Source organism: Sminthopsis crassicaudata, chromosome 1 (assembly GCF_048593235.1).
Source record: "Sminthopsis crassicaudata isolate SCR6 chromosome 1, ASM4859323v1, whole genome shotgun sequence".
In the NCBI taxonomy this organism is placed as follows: Eukaryota; Metazoa; Chordata; class Mammalia; order Dasyuromorphia; family Dasyuridae; genus Sminthopsis; species Sminthopsis crassicaudata.
This window is the reverse complement of record NC_133617.1, coordinates 229,387,629-229,406,247: the sequence shown is the minus strand read 5'-3', so window position 1 is coordinate 229,406,247 and position 18,619 is coordinate 229,387,629.

The window sequence follows — 18,619 nt, the reverse complement described above, 5'->3', positions numbered from 1 at the left end:
GAAAGAGAAATTCCAATGAAAATAATTACATCCAGTATAAAATACTTGGGAGTCTACCTGCCAGGGTAAAGCTAGCAATACTACCTAAGTTAATTTACATATTTAATTCCATACCAATCAAATAATAAAAAAAAACTGTTTTATAGAGCTAGGGGGAAAAAAAGAAATTCATCTAGAGGAACAAGTGGTCAAGAATATGAAGGGAACCAATAGGAAAAAAATTATTTGAAGGAAGAGGGTCTAGCAGTTCCAGATCTCATACAATAGTACAAAGTAGTAAATATCAAAACAATTTGTTACAACACAGAATATATAAAATAATTTAGGTAGTATTGCTATCTTTACCTTGGCAGGTAGGTGAAAAGGAAGAGGTAGATTTAATCAACAAGAAAAATAAATTTCAACTTCAGAGGGTAGAACATAAAGAGAACAAAAGAAGGGGAAGTATCAGGTTTTAGGCTAGATTAAAAAGGATGGAATGGAGACAGAGCATATCAATTTTAGATTACTAACATTGATTACATTCTTTCTTTTTCATCATTGTGTAGATGTTGATATTTGGCAAAAAGAGGGAAAAATATGCTGTAGGGAAATACAAAATTGGCAGTCATAACTACAAATATAAATGATATGAATTCGTGCACAAAATAGAAGAGGGAGACAAAATGGATTAAAAATAGACTCTACAAAGATATTATATATGAGAAGTATAATTGAAATATAAAGATTTATAAAATTAAGTTGAAAGTTAGGAGAAGAATTTATTATGCCTCAAGTGATCAGAAAAAATGTAGGCAGCAATCATGATAGCAGATAAGACAAAATTAAAAGAGATGTGGTTAAAAGAAATAAACAAGGAAACTACATTATGTTGAAAATCAACATATATAATGAAGTAATATCAATATGTAATGCCTACATATACCAAATGACATAATGTCTAGTATTTAAATAAAGTGAATCAAATTACAGTGAAATATTGATAGCAATACTACAGCACGCTTCTCAAGATATGAAAAGGTATGTTAGAAGTAAAAATGAAGTTATTTCAAATTGTTATTTCTTATTCTGTTAATTGAGATATTTTATCTGTGTAAATATTCATTTATACATTTATATATACTCACACTTATATTTAGATGTAAATATAAATATATATTTTCAAACCTTGACAAATTGACAAAGAAGAAAGAAATTAAGGATTTCTTAAATAGCTTTGATTCTTCCCAGGACTTTCCTTTTAAAAAAAAACTGCCCAAGTCAACTATGTCTTCATTCCTTTCTTGCCTTGGTTCCTAACTCTTTGGATTTTATCTACCATGTTCCATGTATCTGCATGGGTACCTAGCTTCCCTCTTTTTTTTAGTTTTTTTTGTCTCCTTTTATTTTGTCTTTCCCTCCCTCCATTAGAATGAATGTAAGTTAGAATGAATGTAAGTTCCTTGAGGCTAGGAACTGCTTTTCTTTTTGTTTGTATTTCTCTCCCCCAGCAATTACCACAGTATTGGGAATAGCACATAATCAACACTTAAAAGTGCTTGTAGACTGGAAAGAATTTGAAGCAGGTCTAAATTAACTCCAAAGGAAAACAAAGCTCAGGACAAAATGGAATTATAATTTACTTCTGTTAAATATTTAGAGAATAATCAATTCTACTACCATATATAATACCACCAAAAAAAATTTTTTTTTAAAAGAAAAGATCCTTCCGTACTCATTCTGTGAGATGAATATGATTTTGATGCCTAAACTAGGAAGAGATAAAAGAGAAAACACTGGTCAATATTCATAATGAATATTAAAATAAAAATATTGAATATAATACAGCAAATTATTTTTAAGTGTTGTTTTGTTTGCCCATGTAGGTCTGTATAAATGTAACTTACAGGGAGACAAGAATAGACATCTCTAGCATCAACTCCTCCTACCTTTCTGCAAGAGAGACTTTTATTTCCTCCAAGAGGAAAAGTAGTCAGTTGGGACCAGAGTAATAAAAGGTCAAGAATCTTAAGGGAACTAATGCAAGGTGGGAAGGGGAAAAATCGGAAGGAAAGGAGACTAATAATAACATACCTGAAAATACACTACAAAATAAGAATCATAACTTGTCAAAAAATACAAAAGTTATTTAATGGAAAAGATTAGACATTAAAGTCCAAGAAAAATAAAAATAGTAGCATATTTTTTTCACTAAACCAGAGGACATCAGTTTCTGGGACAAGGATTCACTATTAATTAAAAACTACTGAGAAAGGTTAAAAGCAATCTAATAGAAATTAAGTTTATATCAACATCTCATGTCATATGTCACAATAAGTTCCATTTAGATATAGTACATGCCTTTAATATGAAGGATCGTATCCTAAATGAGTAGCATGAAAGAAGATATCTTTCAAATTATGGATTAGGCAAGAATTCTCAGCCAAACTAATGATAGATCACAGGTTTCAAAATGGACAATATGGTGATATAAAATGGAAAACTTATTACCTGAACAAGATCAATAGTCAGAATTCTGAGATCATAAATAGATTAGAAGAACAGAGAATAGTCTACCTCTCAGACCTGTGGAGGAGGAAGGAATTTATGACCAGAGGAGAACTAGAGATCATTATTGATCACAAAATAGAAGATTTTGATTACATCAAACTAAAAAGTTTCTGTACAAACAATACTAATGCAAACAAGATTAGAAGGGAAGTAACAAATTGGGAAAATATTTTTACAGTTAAAGGTTCTGATAAAGGTCTCATTTCTAAAATATATAGAGAATTGACCCTAATCTATAAGAAATCAAACCATTCTCCAATTGATAAATGGTCAAAGGATATGAACAGACAATTTTCAGATGATGAAATTGAAATTATATCCACTCATATGAAAGAGTGTTCCAAATCACTATTGATCAGAGAAATGCAAATTAAGACAACTCTGAGATACCACTACACACCTGTCAGATTGGCTAAGATGACAGGAACAAATAATGATGAATGTTGGAGGGGATGTGGGAAAACTGGGACACTGATGCATTGTTGGTGGAGTTGTGAAAGAATCCAGCCATTCTGGAGAGCAATTTGGAACTATGCCCAAAAAGTTGTCAAACTGTGCATACCCTTTGACCCAGCATTGCTGTTATTGGGCTTATATCCCAAAGAAATACTAAAGAGGGGAAAGGGACCTGTATGTGCCAAAATGTTTGTGGCAGCTCTTTTTGTTGTAGCTAGAAATTGGAAGTTGAATGGATGTCCATCAATTGGAGAATGGTTGGATAAATTATGGTATATGAAGGTTATGGAATATTATTGCTCTGTAAGAAATGACCAGCAGGAGGAATACAGAGAGGCTTGGAGAGACTTACATCAACTGATGCTGAGTGAAATGAATAGAACCAGAAGATCGCTGTACACTTCAGTGCTGTATGAAGATGTATTCTGTTGGAAGTGGAAATCTTTAACATAAAGAAGATCCAACTCACTTCCAGTTGATCAATGATGGACAGAAACAACTACACCCAGAGAAGGAACACTGGGAAGTGAATGTAAATTGTTAGCACTACTGTCTATCTACCCAGGTTACTTGTACCTTTGGAATCTAATACTTAACGTGCAACAAGAAAATGGTATTTACACACATATATTATATCTAGGTTATACTGTAACACATGTAAAATGTATGGGATTGCCTGTCATGGGGGGAGGGAGTAGAGGGAGGGGAGGATAATTTGGAAAAATGAATACAAGGGATAATGTTATAAAAAAAATTACTCATGCATATATACTGTCAAAAAATATTATAATTATAAAATAAAAAAAATTAGTCAGAATTCTAAGGGGTGGGGTGGAGGGAATAGCCAGAATTAGTGGGAGGGGGGAGGGTGGTATGGGAGGAGAAGCATTTGCATCCAATTCTCTGATAAAGGGCTAATATTCTAAAAATTTAGGGATTTTATTCAAATTCATATGCACAATTCACTCCCTAATCAATAAAGTCAAAGGATTTAAATAGCCATTTCTTTCTTTCTTTCTTTTTTGCTGAGGCAATTGGGGTTAAGTGACTTGAATAGGGTCACATAGCTAGGAAGTATTAAGTGTCTGAGGCTACACTTGAACTTAGGTCCTCTTGACTTCAGGACTAGTGCTCTATCCACTGAGCTATCAAGCTATCTCTAAATAGCCATTTCTTAAAAGAAATTCAAAGTAAAATTATTGAGGTATAGAGAATAGTAATAATAATTCCTTGCTTAAAAACAATCAAAATCAATGAAACATCAAAAGATACACAGAAGAAAGAATGAATTTCAGAAAGTAACAGACAAGTAGGCTAATTTTGGAAATTCTATGTTAAATGTATTATATACTTAAAAAAATAAAAAATCCAAACTGTATTCAATAAAGATTCAAGGTTTTATATACAATCCTTTTTAAATTTTATATGTGTTAAAGATCATATTTAATGATTTTTCTCAAGTTCATAATAATAAAAAAGAAACCTTAAAAAAAAAGAATAGCTCTTTTATGCCAAAGTTTTTCTAAGAGTTTTGTGCGTAATTAATATTTTATCTTGTCAAAGGCTTATATTATATCTGTTGATAGGAATAATACCTTTTAAGGGATTTTGCTTTAAATATGACTGTTTTGATTGTTTTCTTGATGTTGAGAAATCATTGATTTCCTGACATAAATCCAACTTGGCCTCTGAAGAATTTTTTTTTGATATACTGCTATATCTTTTTGGATTCTATTATTACAATCCCTCTGGGCTGATTATTCCAACTTGCCCAGGCACTAGCAGACCGAATTCCTCAAAACAATAGCTGCTATGACTGCCAGGCATCTAAGAATAATTATGAGTAGTTGTTTTCCTAAACTATAACTCATGAGTCCCTACCAGTGTGCTTCTTTTTAACAATCTGTCAGTAGATCCAATTATTTTTAAATTTAGCAAAGACATTTACTCAGATGAGATTGAAAGAACAGCAATTTCTATGATCTCAAAATTACTAAATGATATATACCCTACCATATTACTATAAGCATATATTTCAAAGAAATCAAAGAAAAATTAAAAGAGCCATGTGTACAAATATATTTACAGCTATATCATTAATAGCATTAAAGCATTATTTAAAAAAAAAAAAACTCACTGGAAACTAAAGGAATGGCTATAAATTGTGGAATTGATGAACAAATTGTGGCAAATGAATATAATAAAATATTACATACCATAAAGTGATAAAAGAGATGGTTTTAGATACTTTGAGAAGATTAAGGTGAGCTTAGTCTTAGATGAGCTGAGTAGAATTAGAAGAGTAAGTTATATAATAACAACAAAATTGTAATTAAATACAACTTTGAAACACTTAAGAACACTGATGAACACAATGACCAATAATAATTCTATAGGACTGATAGAACTTACTACCTTTTTTCTGCCAGAGTTGTAAAAGATTCAAGGTAGAGAATGAGGCACATTTTCTGTAACAACCAATATAGTAATTTGTTTCACTTGACTCTGCATTTTTGCTTAAAGGGTGTGGTTTCTTTTTTTTCCTTTCAATTTTTGTAAAGTAGGAAGCAGAGTGAGTCATGTAATAGGGTTGCCTTCTAGGGAAGAAAAGAAGGTCATTCAACATTTTTTAACATGTAAAGAAGAAAACAGAAAAAAGACCAGAAAGAATCATGGATTAGCAGGACAACTTTGAAAAATCTACATTGAATTTATTATATGCTTAAGAAGAAAAGTAAATTATACTTAAGAGTTTGATGATTTCATTTAAAATTCTTTTTGGTTCCATTCTGTAGGTTCTTCAACCATATATATATAGATTTTAGGGGGGAAAACGAGGAGACAAGCTTATAGTGCTAGAGTACCCAAGGCTAGAGCTCCACACCTGGAATCAGAAAGATCCAAGTTGGAATCTGACCTCAAGCACTAGCTGTGTGACCCTGAGCAAGGCACTTAACCCTGTTTGCTTCTATTTCTTCATCAAAAAATGATCTAGAGACGAAAATAGCAAAACATTTCAGTAACTTTGTTAAGAAATCCCAAATCAACTCATGAAGAGTTGGACACAATTGAATCATGAACATGTAAAGTACCCCTGTAGAGAGCACACATAGCCAAAGTAACTTATAGACTTGGAACTATATGACACCGGGTTCTCTTTTTTCTTTATAGGATTTTTACAAAATTCTCAGAGACACAGTTTCATAGTTTCATGATAGATGAGTCATTTTGTTGTTAGGTCAGCTTGATCCTCTTAGGGAGTAGTATCTCAATAGGTCAGGTCAGTCTGCTGCTAGACTAGACTGTGCTGCTGGGGTGCTGTCAGCCTGGTTTAACTTGACTACTGGGCTATTCATAGGATATATCTTAATCCAGTCATTTGATCCACTGAATTCCTTGCTCTTCAATATTTAGTTACATTTGTTTTTTTGTGTGTTTTTGTTTGTTTGTTTGTTTGTTTGTTTTACCACTCATATATCTATTAGATTGACTGTATGATATCATGCTCTAGTCAGCTGTACTAATACAATGCTCTTTCAGCAAAGAAATTAGCCTATGATTGGCAGAAACCTCTGTGATTTCCTGAGGGCCTCAGTTCTGAGTTTTGTCACTTTTTAGACTGCAAGTTTGGTTAGATCAATAAAATCTACTATCGTATATATAGAATTCCATACCCTAGTATTCTATGCTTACAAAAAGAAAGTAAAGCATATTTGTATCTCTTTGGGACCAAGTAGGGTTATCATAATTTCACAGCATTCAATTTGCATTGCTTTCTTGTTTATTGTTTTTTAATTTATGTTATTATAGTCATTCTACATATCATTTTCCTGATTCTACTTAACAGTTTCTGATTCTATAGAACTACTGGCTCTACTGTACTTTGCGTCCATCCATCTGCCTTCTCATACTTTTCCATATTTAAATTTCTTATAAAAGAATAATATCTATTACATTTATATATGACAACTTTTTAATTTAATTTTATTTTTTGCTGAGGCAATTGGGGTTCAGTGACTTGCCCAGGGTCACACAGCTAGGAAGTGTTAAATGTCTGAGGCCAGATTTGAGCTCAGGTTCTCCTGACTTCAGGATTGATACTCTATCCACTGCACCACCTTTGAATCTCTATACATCTCTATAGTTTTAGTTCTTACATTTTAATGATTCTATTGTATCTAATTTGATTAGATCAATTAGGCAATTTTCTCCTTCCTATATCCCTTTCAGTATAAAGCCCTTTTGTTTAGAATTGCTAGGCTTCAAGTAAGTACATATTTACTACTCCTTGTTAGGTATATCTCAGACCAGAAGCCTGTCTTGTCTTTAAGCTGTGATCCAGGAATTTAAATCCCAACTTCAAATAGCATTTTAAAACCTACTATTTACTTCCTAAAACTGCCTTTCTTTACTGAAAACCTTCAGTAGATATCAGTGATGAAAACACAATCTGTGCCCATATATTTTTCAATTTTTTTGGCCAAGACTTCAAAATCTTAGCAATTATTTTTTATTTTTTATTTTTAACAGCTTTTTATTTACCAGATATTTGCATGAGTAATTTTTCAGCATTGACGATTGCAAAACCTTTTGTTCCAACTTTTCCCCTCCTTCCTTCCACACCCCCCCACCATGGCAGGTTGACCAATACATGATAAATATGTTAAAGTATAAGCTAAATACAATATATGTATGCATGTCCGAGCAGTTATTTTGCTGTACAAAAAGAATCAGATTTTGAAATAGTGTACAATTAAGCTGTAAAGGAAATAAAAAATGCAGGCAGGCAAAATAGAGGGATTGGGAATTCTCTGTAGTGGTTCATAGTCATCTCCCAGAGTTCTTTCACTGGGTGTAGCTGGTTCCGTTCATTATTGCTCTATTGGAACTGATTTGGTTCATCTCATTGAAGGTAGCCACGTCCATTAGAACTGATCATCATACAGTATTGTTGTTGAAGTATACAATGATCTCCTGGTCCTGCTCATTTCACTCAGCATCAGTTCATGTAAGTCTCTCCAGGCCTCTCTGAAATCATCCTGTTGGTCATTTCTTACAGAACAATAATATTCTATAACATTCATATACCACAACTCAGCCATTCTCCAACTGACGGGCATCCACTCAGTTTCCAGTTTCTGGCCATTACAAAGAGGGCTGCCACAAATATTCAGCATTTTTTTAAAAGGTTCTTTGTGGTGTTATCATTGGTGCTCACACAATAACCATAAATGAGTAGTTATTGGGTTTGGTAATTCTTAGGAAGTTCCTTAAGTTCCTCTTTGTTTTTTTGTCTCTCTGTCTCTGTTTCTCATACATGCAATAGGAAGATATCAGATCAACAAATAGCTGTCTTAGTTGTTTATCTTTCATTCTTGAAGTTATCTTGTCATGAGGGTGCAAGTGAATTGGATTTAAGTGAAGCAGAGCAATGCAAAATCTGGCTTCACTCCCCCAGAATCACTCCCCAGTGGTAAGACATAAGTCAAGATGACTAGTGATAGTCCAGACTTTAATAGTAAATCATAGGGATAGATTAATTATTTGGGGTACAGGACAGACCCTGGACAAAGAATCCCAATGAGATTTTCCAGTGGGGTGGGAAGGAGTCTCTAAGCACTGTATTCTGCTTTTCTTTCTCCCATATAATCTCTGAGGTGACAGAATTTGTGAATCCACATCATCCCTTAGAGAAACAAGAGGCCACTTTCTGTTCAGAATGTAAATCTACCTCTCCAGGAAGAGCTTTACCTTTGTTTCTTAGCTCCAAGTGTTTAATGATCCATCTCACTTTCTCTTCTTTATAATATTCTTTTTACTTTCCAACACCCTGACACATTCCTCTACCACTTCAGATACTCTAGTTTCTGTTTCATATAAAAATCCATCATTTTTTTTGAAGAAACACTTTATTTCCCTGAATAATCTTGGGAATAAAAAATATTATGTAGGAACCTTTAAACCTCTGTTCTAGGAAAGTAATCAGACTGTATACCTTCTAGAGTGTGGTAGAAGTATTATAATTTCCCACATTCTGCATGCCATTGAAACATAATCACTTCTCTTGAAATTTGCTGCAAAGTTCTTTTAAGAACAAGAAGATAGTGGCTACCCTGATGAACTTCTGTGTCGAACTAGTTATGAATCTTCAATATTGTCATCTTTTCATCACCCCATTAACCCTCTAACTGCTATCCAAAATTTCCCTTCTAAGTAATTTTTAAAGCTCTTTAACCAACTATTTTTTGCTTTTGTAACTCCTTTCTCAAGCCTTTTTTCTTCTTCTCTTTTTCCTTTTTACTGAATCCTTTGGCTTGCATTCCTCTGCATTAACCTTGGTCACTTCCTATTTCCCAAGTCCTTCCAAATTTTCTCTCTTTCCAAATTTAATCTCTAAACTTCCCCTCCACATTTCCAAGTCATCCAAAATAACTTCAAAATCCCTTGCCCTTTTCAGCAAATGTTTCCCTCTTTCTTCTCCCATGGAAGTCCAAAATGGATTCCTGTGATTTTTTTTTTGCCTATTGAGAAAAGTTAAAACTCATATTAGGCTTTCAAGGCTCTCTGTAATTTTTTCAGCCTTATCTTATTCTAGTTTTCTCTCCATGCTCTATGCTTCAGACAAACTGGACGATTTTGTTCAACAAATATGCTGTATGCTCTAGTCTCTATGACCTTGCTCACACTCTGGAATGTATTCCCTCCTACTCATTTTTCAGAGCCTAATTCAAGTACCTTCTCCTCTAGAAAACCTTGCCAGATTCCCAGCTATTGTTGGCAATAATCTCCTACCTGAGACTTCTCATAGGACGTTTCTTTCTATCTCTCCAATTCTCTTGTCAAGTAATATTGGGAATTATCATGATATATGTTTGTATCCTATGGTCCTTCCAGTCTGGAGGTTTCATAAAGAGAGGGAACATATAATATCTGAATTGTATCTCTCTTCCTATCCCTAACTCTTACTTCACACCAATAAAAATACCCTGTACACATTAGGAGCTTTTTGAAAACTTATTGAATGAATGAATGAGTATATATGGTGTTATGTAGAAAAAGCAGTAATCTCAGAGTCAGGAGACCTAGACTCAGATCTGTTACTGATAGTTATTAGCTTTGGATAAGTAATTTAATCTCTGATCTTTTTTCCTACATTTATAAAATGGGAATGATAATACTCACAGAGTTGTTTTTTGGGAAAAACATGTTATAAACCTTAAAATACTATAGAAACATGAGTTATGAATGAATCAGCTTTTTAACATATTGTTACCTAGCAGTGTTTTTCTGCTAGGGCCAGAGTAGCCTATAAGAAGCCATATCTTTATCAGTCTAATCTTTTGGGAAGCCTTTCTGAAGCTAATCAGTCCCATACCATACTTCAGGAAGGATTCCCTCTGAAAATAATTTTGCCATATTTTGTTCCCATCTATGTCATAGTCATAATACTTAGTAATTTAGGGAACTGTTCTTCTCCTCCCAAAAATTCCTCTTTAATTTTAATGAAATACTGAATATTTTATATAATCATTTGACTATTGTCATATTTGGATTCTTCTATACCTTTTTACCGCCAGCCACTTAACAGTACTTATATCATTATTAATAAGATTATTTTTAGAATTGATGGTAGGGAAAACTCTCACCAAAGAATGGCTCTTTCCTATTTAGAAAGTACTCAGTAATTTGTATTTTTTACATTACAGATTCTGATATGAGACTGGAAAATTTCCTATATGTGAATTTTAACTTCCCCAATTTTCCAGAATGGGTTTTTTAGTATCTACTGTTGTTTTAGCTTCCTTTCAAAACAGCTTCTCATTTGAGAGGAATATCTCTTCTATTGAACAGATTATGTCTCATCCATTATCAAGGACTGAAAGACTCTAAAACCATACTTTTTTTTTCTTTGCTTCTTGCATGGGTCTTCCAGGTGCTTTGGTATAGTTTTCTTTCCCTAGTGTCAGAACTAACTAAATAGTTTTAGGGAAACAATTCTATTTTAACAAAGACCTCTTCTTTATGCCCCAACGCCCATCTCTACCAAAAGGGATCTCTAATGAGATCTTTCTTAACAAAACAAATTTCTTGATCAGCAGGATGATTTCAGAGAGGCCTGGAGAGACTTACATGAACTAATGCTAAGTGATGTTAGCAGAACCAGGAGATCATTCTACATGGCAGCAGCAAGATTGTACAATGATCAATTCTGATGGACGTGGCTCTCTTCAACAATGAGATGATTCAGACCAGTTCCAATGATCTTATGACGAAGAGAGCCATCTACACCCAGAGAGAGGAGTGTGGGAACTGAATGGATCACAACATAGCATTTTCACTCTTTTTGTTGTTATTTGCATTTTATTTTCTTTCTCATTTTTTTCTTTTTGATTTGGTTTTTCTTGTGCAGCAAGATAATTGTATAAGTATGCATATATTGGATTTAACATATATATTTTACCATGTTTAACATATATTAGATTCTTTGCTATCTAGGGGAGGAGGTGGAGAGAGGAGGGGAAATTGGAACACAAGGTTTTGCAAAGTTTAATGTTGAAAAATTATCCATGCGTATCTTTTGAAAATTAAGAAGCTTTAATAAAAAAAATTCTTTGATATCACAAAGCATTTTCTTCTTCATTGTCCCACCTTGTATTTGTCTAATTTTAGGTTCCCATTGTCAGACAAATTTATTAAGTGCCACTTTTACCACTTGAATTGCTATGTTCACAATATGGTAGTTTTCTTTTCACTAAATAATATTTCCTGAGATTTAGGAATCACTTGAAAGCTTCAGAATGCTTTGTGGAAATTAATTATTTCATTTTTATATAATAGAAGTATAATAGCATTATCTCACTCCTCCACAGGAAGAGGAGGTGTTTACCACCTCAGGAATGACCTTAGTAGGAATTCAATTTCCGTGTAGGTGGTATAGGGGTTTGGATACAGAGTCAGGAGCAACAACATCGTGTAATCATAATGGACTGGGAAGGAGATGAACAAGGTAAAAATAGTGTCAAACTAATTCTGACATTTACCTGTTATATGATGGTGGGTCAGCCACCTAACCTTTCTAACCTTCAATTTCTTTATGTAAAAGATGAGAGTGTAGAGAGGAGGTTATTAGAACAATATGGAGCTAGGCATTCATGGAGAGATACATAATACTCTGATCTCTTGCTAAAGGGCGTGAATGATCAGAATCTCCAGGTTGGTCCCTAGTATCTGCAATGGGAATGGAGACTATTTCAAAGAGGATTTTTATCCTTATCTCAGAAGATTTGAAGGAAAAGCTAAAATGTCCATTTCTCTCTGTGTCAGTCAATAAATATTTATTAAGAGCCTACTAAATGCCTGGCACTATGCTAAGGAGTTTTGATACAAAAAGAGACAATATAAAAAGAGCTAACAATCTAATTGGATGAAAAATAAGCAAATAAATATGTACAAATAAGCTGTACACAGGATAAATAAAAAATAAATAAAAGAGGGAAGGCACTAGAATAAAGAGGGATTGACAAAGACTTCCTTTAGAACAGGAGATCTTATACTTTTTCTTCTTGCAAATGCCTTTTCACCAGAGAAAATATCATGCAACTCTGGGTATATAGGCATATAAAATAAGTATGCAAATCAACCATTTACTGATTATAAGTCATAATTTTTCGACCCTCACATTCAGTTTCATGACTCCATACGGAGTCACAACCCACAGTTTCAGAAGCTTTGCTCTAGAAAATAGGATTTTTGTTGAGATTTAACGGAAGCCAAGGGAACCAGTTGGCAGAGTTGAGGAGGGAGAGCATTCCAGGAATGGAAGATAGCCAGAGAAAATGTCCAGAGACAAAAGACAGTGTCTTTCTCTTTCTCTTTTTAGAACATGTTACTTGGGACTTTGATAAGTCTCCCAGATGTAAAAGAAGAGTGAAAGAGGAAATTTTCTCCCCTCTTCTTTTTTAGTAGTGGTTTTGGTGACTATACTTGTATGACTTGCCTAGGGGAACCTGAGAGAGGCTATCTCTTTTGCTTTTTATTTCTTTGCTTGCTTAAAGACCAGGAGAAATTAACCCTGAGAAATGAATATTGCTAGCATCCATGAGTTTGAGCAGTCAGGAATCATGAGTGGGGTCCTAGCTGTTCAGGGGGAGGTACTCCCTATAACTACACTGTTCTCAGCATCTTGAGAAGATAACCATCACCAAAATGACAAATCATGCATGTCTGACTGATCAAAAGGTAGAGGATTGCTGCTCAGAGAGTGTAAATAAAGTGGAAAGGAAATCCATTCAGTTCTGCTATAAATATATTGGAAATTTAACCTAACTCCCAGGAGAGAATAATACAAAGAGATGGGTTAGTATTTCATGGCTTACTTATTTTCCCATACACATTTATGAATCTTCTGCATTTTAAACATTTTTTGCTGTAATAGAAATAAATTTTTAAAAAATTATTTATAAATAAATATCTGAAATCTGTTGATCTACTACTCGGTACAGTTCTCACTTTGTATACCTGTTTTATATACCTATATACCTGAGTCTGTAGAGGTTGTTCAACTCTCATAAATAGTTCTAGAAGGAATCCTGTTAATTCTCTTTGAGGAAGACCCTAGAAAAGAGTCATACATAAACTTTATGTAAGAGTTGTGGGCACAATGAGCCAGATAATGTGAGAAAAAAGTCTGCCTCCTCCTTTGGATTTAGACTGCCTTGGGACTGATGCAAGGCCTCCTTAATTTCACAGTTGGAATATAGAAAATGGGGTACCCCATTTAGACTACCTAACACTGAAGTTAGGTATGTAAGAAGCTTCTTGTAAACCTTAAAGTATTAAATGAATGTGAGCTGTCATTATCATAGATTGTACATCAAAAGAATTCAAGAAGAAAATATTGGAATACAGATCGTATAAGTTTTATTTGAGCTTTCTCTAATACTTGAACAAACACAACACACACATACACACACACACACACGAACAAAAATGTGAACATACAAAAAAATGCTTTTGGGTTTTCATCAAGAAAAAAAAAACAAAACAGACTAACATCTGTCCCATAACCCAGAGGAAAAGGAACTAAAAGGAAGGAAAAAGCAAACAAAAAGGTAGCAGTATATAACAGAATAAGTGAATAGATAGATCTCTGCCCAATAGTGAAAAATTAATCAGGATTTTTTGTTTTGGTTCCTAATTTCTGAACCAGAAAAAGGAGAAGGCAGAAGAGTAATCTTTGGAACAGATGTTCCTAAGAGGTCAGTATAATTGCCATTAACAGTTGTTCGGCCCCCACCTTAGAATTTCCATGTAAATCTCTTTTTGGTAAATACTACATGGCAACAAGAGAATATGCTTACATACTAAGATATGAAAGTCTTTCTAGTAACTCAAGAAGCTCAAGAAAACATGGACTGCCTTAGGGTTTAATGAGGACTTCAGAAGGAAAACGATAGCTTAGTCTGCCATCCTATTTTCAGAAGTGAGTCTAAAGTTAGATCTTCTATATACAAGCTATAAAGGGGACTGAAAAGCCTTTCCTGACATTTTAAGTGGAAACACTTTAGCTATTCTATTTTTGCCTGAAGGAGTAAGATTATGTTTTGAGATGCCAGTCTTCTGAAAAGTCAGGCATTTAGTTCAGAGATGATGTCAATTTACTTCTTCAGAATTATATTGTCAGTCAATCAGCAAGTATTTATTAAGATACAAATCTTTTGAGATTACATTCTATCAGATGAGACAACATATACATATATACAGTTAGTCTATGCAAAATGTGCACAAGAGAAGTGCTAGGTAATTTTTGTGAGAAAAAACCTAGCAACCAGGGACATTAGAAGAGCTTCATGGAGAAGGTGGTACATTAGATTGAACTTTCAAGGAAACTAAGGCAGCCAGGTGACTCACTGCATAGAGGACCCCTTCTAGAATCACAAAGACTCCTCTCCTTCAGTTCAAATCAGCCTCAGACACTTACAAGCTATGTTATCTTGGGAAAGTCATTTAATCCTGTTTGCCTCAGTTTCCTCATCTGTAAAATGAGATGGAGTAGGAAACAGCCAACCACTGTAGCATCTTTGCCAAGAAAACCCCAAATGGGGTCAGGAAAAGTAGAACATGACTGAAATATCTGATAACAACACTCTGTTATCAAGTACACAAAGAGTTTTACGTGATTGAAATGACTAAACAAGAGGGATTCTGAGGAAGAAAGGCACTCTAGGTATGGGAATAACCAGGCCAAGGCAAGTAAGTTGTATCTGATACCTCCTTCACTTCATTAATTTCCTTTCTATAAAAGCATTATAGTGGCATTATCTTATTTCTAAATTATATGGAATTATGATGTAGCAGAAAGAATATTGAATTTATTTGGGAGGAGCTTTTAAAAAATACATTTTTGGTGACTTTTCTCCTGTCATCACAGTAATTTCCCATCCCAGTCCTTGTGCAAAAATAATTGTGGAAAAACATTTATTACAGACAGACTGTATTTGAGCCTGTCATACTCAGTATAATAATATTGTGTCCTAGTAATCTTTTACCTTTCAATCCTTCACATTTTACTATATATTTTTCAATTCTTTATTGTTAGTTTTGACTGCATTGGGTTTAGCATCCAGATATCTGGGTTTGAACTGCTACTTACTATTGTTTGAACTCAGGCAATTCATTCCACTTGTCCCTGATCCAGTTTAGTTGTCTGTAAAATAAAAGCATTCAACTCAACCAACATTTATCTTGCTATGAGAAAGGTACTGTGCAAGATACTGGGGATATGTTAGAGGGCAGGCCATATTCAGTGCAGCATTCTGTTTGTTCAAGGTTCATTTTGGATCCAAAATGAAACAGTAGTCATTCATTCAACAGTTTACAAAAGGAGGTTAACTTAGCCAGGGCATAGAAAGAATAGTGATCGAGGTTTTTCCAGCATATAGGAAACACATCAGGAAAGCAGGGCAATTTCCAGTGACTTGCATGGTTTTGAGAGATCCATCAAGAATGAAAGACCCTCAACCCTGGATAGGAATTTTATAACCACAAGTAACCCCAAAACAACATCAATATAGCCAGAAGCTACTAGATAGGTGTGGCTTGAATATTGCCCCATCTCTGAAGCAAAACAATTCTTGAGAGTCTTTTATTCCTTTTTGGGGAAAAAACCTTAGCTTAATCCATGCTAGGTGCAGAGTGATGAATATTGATCTGGATACAAGTCTTATCATAGGATACAAACAAAGATAATGTATCCCCTAATTTCATTTTGCTGTAGTTAACTAAGGCGATCTAAGTGATTTCCAAAGTTCTGGTAAGCCCTAAGATTATACTAAAATTAAAACAATCATGATATTGAATGTTAAACAATTTATCAATGATCCAAAGATCTGCTATGCAGCAATAGGATGGACAAATTCCAGCTATGACAAAATTGATTTTAGGACAAACACTCAATAAAGATGCTACATACGATGAATGTTATGGAATATTATTGTTCTGTAAGAAATTACCAACAGGAGAAATACAGAGAGGCTTGGAGAGACTTACATCAACTGATGCTGCGTGAAACGAGCAGAACTAGGGGATCATTATACACTTCAACAATGATACTGTATGAGGATGTATTCTGATGGAAGTGGATATCTTCAACACAGAGAAGATCTAATCCAATTCCAATTGATCAATGATGGACAGAATCAGCTACACCCAGAAAAGGAACACTGGGAAATGAGTGTAAACTGTGAGCATTTTTTGTTTTTCTCCCCAGGTTATTTTTACCTTCCAAATCCAATTCTTTCTTTGCAACAACAACAACAACAACAACAAAATTTGGTTCTGCACATATATATTGTACCTAGGATATACTATAACATATTTAATATGTATAGGAATGCCTGCCATCTAGGGAGGGGGTGGAGGGAAGTAGGGGAAAATTCGGAACAGAAGGGAGTACAAGGGATAATGTTGTAAAAAATGTTATAATTATAGAATTAATTAAAAAAAGTTAAAAAAAGATGCTACATATGTGTAGCAACAACAGCACACAATAAAAAAATTCCCAGACCCAAAACTCTATGATCTGTATTATTGACCTTGCAGCTTCCCTTAATCCTGATCAAAGGCAAGTTTACAAACCATACAAACATAACAGGCAGGTCAAGTTAAGAAGTAAGAGGTAGGGAGAGGAGGTTAATTGCCCCAGTGTGTACTTCTGACACCGCCAAGGTACAAGGAGTACCTAGCTTTCAAGAGCTATCTACCATTACTCCCCTTCTTTCCCACGTGAGCCCCCTGGTCAAACTGATCAACTTACTGTTTTATAAACATGTCTTGCTCATTCCTGTCCTCCCGTTTCCTTGAAATGGCCTATCTTTATCCTCAAATTGTTTAAATCCTGTCTTTCATTAAGGCTCAAATCCAGTTCCCCTTCTTCCTTTTCTGACTGCTCCAGACTTTGGTGTTCATTACCTTTTCCAAACTCCAGAATTATTTTTGCTACTACTAATTTTGCACTGAGCTTCTGCTGAACTTTTAGAGTAACTTGTGGTTTTAACTATGGAACCTGCCTCCTGACCACTAAGTCTGGCCTTGGGAAAAAAAAATCATTTTACATTTCTACACTGATTCCCCTCCTCCAGAACTAGACCAGTGCTATCAAACAAATAGAAAAATAGTTCACTAATCCATAAGGATCTTTGTGGGCTGCATATTGATTTAGTTTTCAAATGTAATGTTATCTATGTTTTATTGTATTTTTAGTTAAATATTTCTTAAGTGCATTTTAATCTGGTTTGGATAGCACAGGACCTTTTGATGCATTTGATCTAGATCTCAGTTTTCTCATCTGGAAAATGCTTGTTCATTCTTCCAGAAGCAGGTAACTACATGGATCTATATTGTTCTATCCTATCCTGGAAGATTTGTGGTATCTCTTATCTAATACTATCAGCTTGAGCCTATTTGTTATTACCGGTCAGTAATTTTCAGTCATGTCTGACTTCTGAATCTCATTTGGGGTTTTCTTGGCAAAAATACTAGAGTGATTTTCTTCTTCAGCTTATTTTACAGATGAGAAAACTGAGGTAAACAGTGTTAAGTGACTTGCCCAGAGTCACATAGCTAGCTTGAGGCCAAATTTGAGTGTGCTAAGTGCTGATAATTAGTACCCCCATTCCATTTATCCAACTTAACATCAATTAGCTTTTAAACATGAGTTAACTTTAAAGATGCAACAATACAAAAGTACAAACAATTCTTCCCAAAACTTTAGGGTCATCTTCTCTCCAATCATCTAAATCTCTGAGGAGAGTGTGCATAGTTCCTACATAGCATGGTTGCCAGATGATCTCTTATTTCAGCTACTACTGTGCTGGATCCCAAAGGTCACTCCCAAATGTCATTCCTAGGTCCTTAGGACATTCATGCTGGGCTGGCTGCAAAACCCAGCCTAGACCAGATCCTTGAAGTCATGGACTCTTGGGATCCTTAAGACCCACTGTCTTGACTTTTTATGCATTTGCACATGGTTGGAACCTCCAAATGCATAAAAGAAAATAATATTGTTCAATTAAAGGAACAAAACTCATTTTCATATTGACCTCAGAAAAGAAAA